Source organism: Hylobates moloch, unplaced genomic scaffold, assembly GCF_009828535.3.
Source record: "Hylobates moloch isolate HMO894 unplaced genomic scaffold, HMol_V3 SCAFFOLD_14, whole genome shotgun sequence".
Classification (NCBI taxonomy): Eukaryota; Metazoa; Chordata; class Mammalia; order Primates; family Hylobatidae; genus Hylobates; species Hylobates moloch.
Genome location: NW_026652289.1, coordinates 79202357 through 79212571, shown reverse-complemented (window position 1 = coordinate 79212571; position 10215 = coordinate 79202357). Strand labels below are relative to the sequence as shown.

General features: G+C 39.6%; 1 pseudogene; it reads left to right on the top strand.

The window, feature by feature from the left end:
• The first annotated feature begins 1119 nt into the window (after positions 1–1119).
• On the top strand, positions 1120–1901 carry LOC116481887 (splicing factor U2AF 35 kDa subunit-like protein; annotated as a pseudogene).
• Positions 1902–10215: the final 8314 nt, after the last annotated feature.

The following is a 10215-nucleotide window of genomic DNA, read 5'->3' as shown; positions in this document are numbered from 1 at the left end:
AAATCTGGTATAATGACTTTGGAGGGCTATTTAGCAATACATATGAAAATTTAAAATTCACCTAATCTGGCCAGGTGTGGTGGTGCACGCTTGTAATCCCAGCATTTTTAGAGGCCTAGGTGGGTGGATCACCTGAGGTAAGGAGTTCAAGACCATCCTGGCCAACATGGTGAAAACCCATCTCTACTAAAAAATACAAAAATTAGCTAGGCATGGTGACAGGTGCCTGTAATCCCAGCTACTCGGAAGGCTGAGGCAGGGAGAATTGCTTGAACCCAGGAGGTGGAGTTGCAGTGAGCTGAGCTTGTGCCACTGCACTCCAGCCTGGGCAACAGAGCGAGACTCTATCTCGAAATAAACATAAAAAAAATAAAATAAGATAAAATTTACCTAATCTTAGATTGAACAAGTCTACTTTTGGGAATATATATATGCGTGTATATGTATGCATATATATATATATAAAATTATTTAAATACATAAATATATGTATATGTAAAAAGTTGTCCATTGTAGTATTATATATAATAGCAAAAGACCACCTAATGCTCTTCAGTAGGGGATTAACCCGAGGTTAAGTAGCAAGCTGTGGTGGGACCAGGATTTGAATCCAAGCTAACTCCACATTTATAAATGCAACACTTTACTGCTGTCAACTGAAATAGGGTCATTTTCTTAGAAGCTCAAAATGTTCTATTAAACGTTGTTCTGGGTTTTGGCCAGAAGGAAGAGTAGTTAGAAATATGTCATAAACATTACTAAAGTCATTAAACCAGTCAGTAACAGAGACAAGATTAGAATTCCCATGTTCTTGAGTCTCAATCTATGAAGCACCCTGCCATTTCTCATCTCAGTTTTGAGTTGACACACATTTATTTAACTTAGTTGCATGTCTGTAAAAAAAAAAATGTTCTAATGAATCTTTCAAGGTGTTCTGCTAGCTGCTCTGTTTTGAAGTATATCTGATGCATGATTTAGATATTAGATTGATTAAAAACACGTCCATTACTTCGGGGCCTTGGTGGATTTTTAAAGGAAGAATATGACATATTCAAACCAGCAGTTAAGATTCTCCACAGGTCTCCCGCCGGCATCAGCAGTGGCGGCGGCGGGTGGGAGATGGCGGAGTATCCGGCCTCCATCTTTGGCCCCGAGAAAGTCAATTGTTCATTTTATTTCAAAATTGGAGCATGTCTTCATGGAGACAGGTGCTCTTGGTTGCACCATAAACCGACGTTTAGCCAGACCATTGCCCTCTTAAACATTTATTGTAACCCTCAAAACTCTTCCCAGTCGGCCGACGGTTTGCGCTGTGCCGTGAGCGATGTTGAGATGCAGGAACACTACGATGAATTTTTTGAGGAGGTTTTTATAGAATTGGAGGAGAAGTATGGGGAAGTTGAGGAGATGAACATCTGTGACAACCTGGGAGACCACCTGGTGGGGAACGTGTAAGTCAAGCTTTGCCCTGAGGAAGATGCGGAAAAGGCTGTGATTGACTTGAACAACCGTTGGTTTAACGTACAGCCGATCCACGCCGAGCTGTCACCTGTGACGGACTTCAGGGGAGCCTGCTGCCGTCAGTATGAGATGGGAGAATGCACACGAGGCGGCTTCTGCAACTTCATGCATTTGAAGCCCATTTCCAGAGAGCTGCGGTGGAAGCTGTGTGGGCAGCGTCGCAAGAAGCACAGATGAAGATCCCGATCCCAGGAGCGTCGTTCTCAGTCTAGAGACCGTGGTCGTGGCGGTGGTGGTGGCGGTGGCCCAGGCGGCGGCGGACGGGAGCGTGACAGGAGGCAGTTGAGAGATCGTGAAAGATCTGGGCGATTCTGAGCCATGCCATTTTTACCTTATGTCTGCTAGAAAGTGTTGTAGTTGATTGACCAAACCAGTTCATAAGGGGATTTTTTAAAACAACAACAACAACAACAACAACAACAACAACAACAACAACAACAACACCACCACCACCAAGATCGGTTTCTGAATAAAATTTGTAGCGATAACAGTTAAAAAAAAAAAAAAAAGATTCTCCATAAATAGGCCGGGCGCGGTGCCTCACGCCTGTAATCCCAGCACTTTGGGAGGCCGAGGCGGGCAGATCACAAGGTCAGCAGATGGAGACTATTCTGGCTAACACGGTGAAACCCCATCTCTACTAAAAATACAAAAAATTAGCTGGGCGTGGTGGCACACGCCTGTAGTCCCAGCACTCAAGAGGCTGAGGCGGGAGAATCGCTTGAACCTGGGAGGCGGAGGTTGCAGTGAGCCGAGATCACACCACTGCACTCCAGCCTGGGCGACAAAGAGAGACTCTGTCTCAAAAACAAACAAACAAACAAACAAATTTAAAAACCCTCCATAAATAGTGGAGGGATGGCTCACCTTTTGATGCCAGATCAAAAAGATGCTCTGAGTGGTGGGAGGGTGGGAGGAGAGTGAGGGACCAGAAATTGCTTAGTATGTACAAGGCACACTATTCGGATGATGGCTATGCTAAAAGCCCAGACCTCACCACTATGCAATATATCTATGTAACAAAACTGTCTTTATACCCACTAAATCTAGAATTTAAAAAAAGCTCTGAGGAGATAAGTAGACGTGACCTCTCTAACTCAAGATGCAGAAACAGAGCTACCACAGTCTTGCTTCCATTCCTTATGGCTCAAAACTTCAAACTTCTTTTGCAGAGGCAAGCAACTGATTCTTCTCCTGCCGGGCTTGAGTTATTAAACTCCCATTACATTTAGACAAAATGCAATTCTCAAAATAGGATGCAAGCACAAGCGCCAATGTGCCTAGTAAACTGAAGGAAGGAAGAATAATTGAAAGTACAAAGATCTTTCAAAATCAACATTGCATACAACAGATTCATAATTCCTTTTAGAAGTTAGCTCTGGAATGGGCACTAGATGGATAGAACATAAGGGTTCATTTCTGTCTCCCTGACTCTGTTTTTCAATTAAGTTTTAGGACTTGCCAAAAATATTCTAGGGTTTGGAAGAGAAAAAGGTAAAAAGGTTGCAAGAGTGCAAGATTTCAAGATTCATCTTTGAAAGCTAGGCTAATATATCAACCTGGATTAGTCTGCCAAAAATATGAAAATATAAAAACATTATAAATTAGTCAGATGTCCATGGCTGTAATCTGTTTGCCTGAAGCCAGATGTACTTATGATAGGAAAAACAGGTGGCTTAAAAATAGCTAGAAAATATTAAGTACTTATATAACACTTTTTTTGTTTTAAGTATCAAATGAGTTGTTATCTTATTAGGGTTTCCAGTAAAAGAAGTGCCTATGATTTAACTTGGACCCATGGTAAGTTTTCCCATTTTAGGATTTCAGTGTTCATTTAGGGAACTATAATACCATGTAGTACAAATCCTTTATTAAATCAATGCATTCATTATCTGAAATAAAAGTTTTATTCAATCACTGTGTTTTGATAGACTAGACTATCACACACAGGCAGGAGATAATGGATTGAAGACAGTGTCCTTGAAGGAGAGGAGCTCACACCTCCTTTCTTATACATTCCCAGGAGACAGTCCATTTCTGAAACCATCAAGATTTCAGAAGGCTGGCAAGGACTGTGAGCCAGCCCTATGTGGTATAACAAATCAGCACATGAAGGAGCTAACCATGTAACTAGTGAGAGGAAAAAAATGAAATCACTTCTGCTTAAAATCTCTTGATGTCATCTTTTAACCTATTTAAGGTGATCAGCTCAGGTGGCTTTATGGCAACCCAGCCATGTGTATGGTAAGGAGTCACTAGAAGCCATCATCAAAGTTAGTAAATCTATTTCTGCTGTCTGCAAGCTTTACTCACTTAGATTGATCTGCCCATCTCTCTTACTGCCCAACAATTAGGGAAAGAGCAGGAAGCGCTCTTAGGAGAGGGAAGAGAAAGAATATGAGGGCTACTAGGCAGATATGCACAAACAGAACACAGATCCAGAAAAAAGATGCTAATTGGTATTTTTACAGTTGGTATGCAAGAGGGAAATCAAGGCCCATTTAAAAAAATGCTCACTTTCTGGGCCTGGCGCGGTGGCTCATGCCTGTAATCCCAGCACTTTGGGAGGCTGAGGTGGGTGGATCATGAGGTCAGGAGTTCAAGACTAGCCTAGCCAAGATGGTGAAACCCTGTCTCTACTAAAAATACAAAAATTAGCCAGGCATGGTGGCGGGCGCCTGTAATCCCAGCTACTCCAGAGGCTGAGGCAGAGAATTGCTTGAACCGGGAGGTGGAGGTTGCAGTGAGTGGAGATCATATCACTACACCCTAGCCTGGGCGACAGAGTGAGACTCCATCTCAAAAAAAAAAAAAAAAAGTTCACTTTCCCATAACTGCCTATAACTTTGTGCACTGCTAGGGTCTTACATACTTTTGTGTTTTGGATGCTGGAATAGTCATCAACATATGCTAATTTTGATACTGATGATCTCTAAACTCTTCTGGCAAGAAGGCATGGTTAATAAAAGTAAAAAAAAACAGAATAAAATGGATTCATATATATATGTGTGTGTATATATACATAAATATATACACACACACATATATATAATGTTTAGAACTGAAATCAAATATATATTTGTGTACGCTAAGAGAAAACCTTGTTAGTTAAATATTGATGTGTGGGTCTGTCACTTAGTGGCAAAAATTCTTCAAATTTCAAATCTTAAAGATCTCTTCCTCAGTTGCGGGTTTCTCGCAATCGTGTGCTGGATGCATACACTACTACAAAGATCTCTGGGAAATGCTCTTTGGCAGCGGGACTTGGAAATTATGATGAAAAAACACTCACTAGCACAAGTTGTGTAAAAAGATGTTGATGCTACTTTCTGAACATTTAATAGCTGTTTGCATTTATTTATACACATAAGTGGCATCACCATATTAATATAAACTGTTTCTATCAAAAGTCGAAGGAAGTGAAAAGGAGAAGAGGGAGATTCCTAGAGAAAAAAGGGAAGCACACAATCAGCAGCCTCTACCTTCCAAAAACATTTCAAAAATCACCCTACCCATCAGGAGGATTTTAAATTTTCCTACTTTATAAAAGGAAGGGAAATAATTCTCGATTGGAGAGAAAGTGACCTTATGATCAAGCCATTGCATTGTTTCCCCACTTTCCAACTTGTAAAGAGGACAAGACATAGCTACCCACCTTCTGAAGCAAGGCAGGCCTGAGGTTGCACTTGCTTCATGTCGGGTCACAGTCAATGTCGCATCTACTGCGTCTTCTGCTTGCAGCTCAGATGCAGTCCTGAAATGCATTGGATGGCACATGATGGCTTTTTCTGGGTATAGTATCAGAGTGATTTATAAGAAAGGAATCAGAAATGGGTTGAGTCTTGCAGTGCACAGTGTCTTCATACCCCTGACTAAAATGCTAACAAGGGAACTTTGCAGGGCTGTAAAACAGCTCTTAGTCATACTGTAGTATATACAGTGCTCCCCACTTTGGCCTGGGATTAAGATGCTTTTGAAAGGCTGGGCATGGTTGCTCATGCCTGTAATCCCAGCACTTTGGGAGGCCGAGGCAGGCAGTTCACCTGAGGTTGGGAGTTCGAGACCAGCCTCAGTGTTTTTTTCATATGAAAGGAGCCATTCACATCAATGGGTGCTTTGCAGGCCCTGGGGTCAGAAAATAGGCAGACGTACAAGGCAGTAGGTATCCGTTTCCATTCTTAACTAGGCTAGCATTTTTCCAATTGAAATGCCCAACACATGCACCTTTAAATGCCTTACTTAGGCTTTGAATGACTGCAAAAAACAAGTTTTGGTTACAAATTTAGTTTTCCTGTTTTCTCAGTGCTAGGGAAGGAGCACATTCTTCTTCTACTGACAATGAGGCTCAGCTCTTGACAATTTAAACTCTGTAAGAGACTCTAGAATTTTGACGCACTGTTGTATTCACTCATTAAGGAACAAAGCCCGTTTCCTAAATAAATAGACTTGATGTCCAGATCATGAAGGCCTGAAGAAGTAATGTTAGGTGCAGAAGAGCCGTCTTTTGAAGAAGTTCACCATGAAAATAGTGCACGGGCACAGAGTGGCTGCAGCTATTGCTTGTGAGGATAAATGAGATAATGGATACTCATGGGCTGAATTGTGTCTTTTCCCCACAACCCCTGCCCCAAATTCACATGCTGAAGTCCTGACTCTCAGTACCTCAGAATGTGACTGTACTTGGGGATAGCGCCTTTAAAGAGGTAACTAAGATAAAATAAGGTCATATGAGTAGACCTTAATACAATATGATTGATATCCTTATAAGAAGAGGAGATCAGGACAGAGTCCGCACACTGAGGAGTGACCGTGTGAGGACACAATGAGAGGAAACCATCTACAAGCCAAGGAGAGAGGCCTCAGAAGAAACCAAACCTGCCAGCATCTTGATCTTGGACGTCCACCCTCCAGAACTGTGGGAAAATAAATTTCTATAGTTTAAGGCACCCCATTTGTGGTATTTTGTTGTGGCAGCCCTAGAAAACTAACACAGATTTGAAAGTATTGGTAATTTATGAAGTATTATACAAATGTTAGTTATCTTTATTATTATGTGATTATGTTGCACTGGAATAGTGTTATTATTCTAAAAATAAGACTGAGGGAGCAAGACATATCATGAAGGAGCTAGGGAGTGGAAAGTGACCTGGATGTTAAAAAGGAACGTAGTTGAGTAAAAACAGATTGAATGCTCGGTGCTTGGTTGTACCAAGAAGAGTCAAGTATGCATTTTGACCCCTAGCAAATGTCAACATGATAAGGAAGATGCTGAAAGAAGCTCGGGGAGTGGGGGAAAGGTAATTACTTCTTGTTGGGTGTGATGAGTGGAGGTGGGGAAGAGGGAGTTTGCAAAGTTTTCATAAAAAGAAAGTAACATTTAAGGTTCAAAAACGAAGACTTCCAAGTCAATGAAGTGAAGGCAGAGGAGAAAGCAAGTTCAGCGGCACTGTTACATGAGTGTGCCATGTTCCTGGGAAGAGCACACACTGTGCGGCAGGACATGAAACAGAGGGGACAGTGCTAGGGTGTAAGGCTGAGAAATGGTCGGCATCAATTTGTGAAGGGCCTCGAATGCTGTGTGAAGGGACCTGGACTTTACCATATAGACAATGAAGAAGAAAAGTATATATATGTTTTATTCTCACAATAGTTCTTTACTTTCGGATTTTATCTGTTTTTCTCACTTTCATCTTCATACCTTTACCCAGACTTCAAGTGCTGTCTCTCCCAGTCTACTGGGTTCCATCAGCCAAATGCTCCTTTAAGTCCATCTTTTCTGAAGACTTAACTGATTTTCTATTGAGTCCATTGTTGAAAGCTAATCAGTAACCTGCAAGCTTTGTCACCAATTTGATGGATCTTTTAGGAAAAGTCATTTTAGCAATTTGTTAAGAACTGACAATAATGGTCATTTACAGAGGTCTTGTCAGCCAAAGTGTGATGGGCCCAAAACACAGATTAATTGGGAGAGTAAAATGTGTCTAAAAGTTGACATATACCCTGTTGTCTAGTCTGGGCATTCTCTCCCTCTCTGTATCTGAATTAAAATAACATCCATCGATTATGGAACACGGCCAAACAGTTAAATATAAGTTATGAGATTAATTGGAAATGCATGCCAATTCTTGAACAAGTTTCAAGAGAAACCTTTATTGATTCATGTTTATATATCACAGAGAATAATGAAAGTCACATTCACCCTTTACTTAAAACAAACCCTCATCACATCTACTTAAATAGCTCTACAGAACATTTTGACTATGGTGGGTAAGCTGTAACACTACAGAATATGTATCTCACCAATTATCTGGTGAAAAAATGGGCTGAATGTCTAAAAAGGCAGAATGCTCTCATGTACCAACTTGTAAATTAGAAGTAAATGTACATGCCTCTGATTTCAAACTCTATCTTCAGTACACTAATAAAATGCTTCCATATTGGCCAAGAGTTAGTTTTTATATTTTTAGAATTTATTATTCTAATAAATCTAAAAAATTTAATACCTAATTTTAGTTATAGAGATGAAATTCTTAGAGTATCAGTATAAATGAAGTGGTTAGGAATAAGAACTTTGGTGTCAGATTACCGAGGTTCAAGTCCTGGCTCTCCAGTTTGTAATGTCCTTGCCCAAGTCATTTTTAATCTCCTTGTACCTTAGAGAATTACCATGAAGATTAAGTAAGGTAATGCAGGTACAATGCATGCATAGCACAATAGTGGGTAAAAACAACAAAGTGCTATATAGAAAAAAATTATTTTCTGCTAGATGCTGGGTCTCTAAATAGATTTTGAAAGCGCTAGTGTACACCTGTCTCTTTCCACATGGAATGAAGTGAGTTGACAAGGAAGTCATACAGAATGCCCAATATGACTCCCATCTACAACTATAACTCCTCTGCCAGTGGGCAAGAAATGATAATGCTGATGTAATTGATAAGTCACAACTGCAGAAAAATCACTTCATTTACAAGTTTCAACAAGTGGCTCAGAAGAAGTTGACTTTTATGCAGCTCTAAGCATGGAGGTCAGGGAGTTTGTGTTGACAGAGAATACTTTTGAAACTTTGAAGCAAAACAGATGTTCATACCTAGGCAGAAAGGTTTATTTTGGGTCTTACCATTGAATAAAAGAGGTGCAAAGTGTAATATTAAAATTCTTAGTCCAGCTTTGCACCGGGAGACTGTGCTGAGAACAGTTGGAGTGAAGATCTCACTCCTCAAGCTGGGTGGTGGAGTTGTTGTTTGTTGATTGAAATGTTAAACCAGCATGCCGCATGGATAATTTCTCCTCTGGGTAAATGGGTCACAGATACCAGAGGCAGTGCAGGTGCCATCTTGTCCATCTGTGCTTCCAGCAGTGTCTGGAACTCTTAAGAGGCCAAAATAGAAAAACAATGAGTTTTCACTGTTGATCTTGAACAGAGCAGGTACACAATCAACAGCTGTTCCACAAACTCATCTACCACTGCAAAGTTGGTTTCTTTGGGGGTGAGATGTGGATAAAGATTCTCCTATCTTTCCGACACTCAGCACCCATTTTGTCTGGTCCTATGGTATGTTTTGCTTGAGGAATTTTCCATTATCACATCAAATAAAACTAATGTTAAAATATTTGCCATGTCCTCAACTTTTCTGGTTTTTCATTTTAGCAGAAATTCTACTTATAATATGATTGAAATGAAAATGCCTTTCTCTAGTTCTGAAAATGATATTCAGGTTATGGTTATCAAAAATAAAACAAAGAAATGGAACTCTAAATAAACATTTAAGACAAAATCTAATGATGATAAAAATCAGCAATATCAGAGGGCACTTGCTGTTAATTTGATGATGTTAATCAGAGAGGTGAGGCATATGATATGGTACCTTATAAACATTGGGCAGGGGAAAAAGTATATATTTTTATTAATAAATAATAAAACCACAAGAAGAAAACAAAATTCTTTTCACAATACCGTTCAACTTACAAGTTCAATAAAAATTTCTCATATGGCAGTTTCCTGTCTAAACTGAGAACTTCTCTTGTAACTAAAACTGTCATGAAGTTGCCACATTAGACTAATGATCTTTAGTTATAATTGGATAATCAAATTTTAAATTGTCAAGAAATGGAACTGAAATTCATGGAATTTGCCAAGAGAATAACTCTTTGATACACATTTGACAATCTGAAAAATACCACAAGCTTCTATTGCATTATCCAAGGGCAAAGCAAGCACTTGAATATTCTTTTTAAAAGCATTTCCCTCCATGATCTCAGGATTAAAAAATATCTCAGCCACGTTTGATGAATTTGTAATACATTTGCTTCAAGTTTTCTCTGGAGTAATTTTATCAGAGATGATTTTTCATGAATCCGGTCCTTGGTATAGGTTAACTTACAGCTAACTTATTGTAATGACATTTAACCACATACTCACAATGTTGCCCAGTCTCCAATTATTAACTAAGAATACGGAAGAAACAATTCTTGAACTGGGGGAAATTTGTAATTAATAGGAATTAAACATTTTTAATGTGTGTGGATTAAGAAGACTATCCTTTACTGAATTTATTTAACATTGAACTGTTGACATTAGAGGTGATATTGACAAAAGTGGGGCTAATCAATATTGAACCCTAAGGGTCAAAGGACTTCATGTTTGGTATAATAAGCAACTTAGTTTAGGTATTACAGTGTTTCAGCAAAGTAACA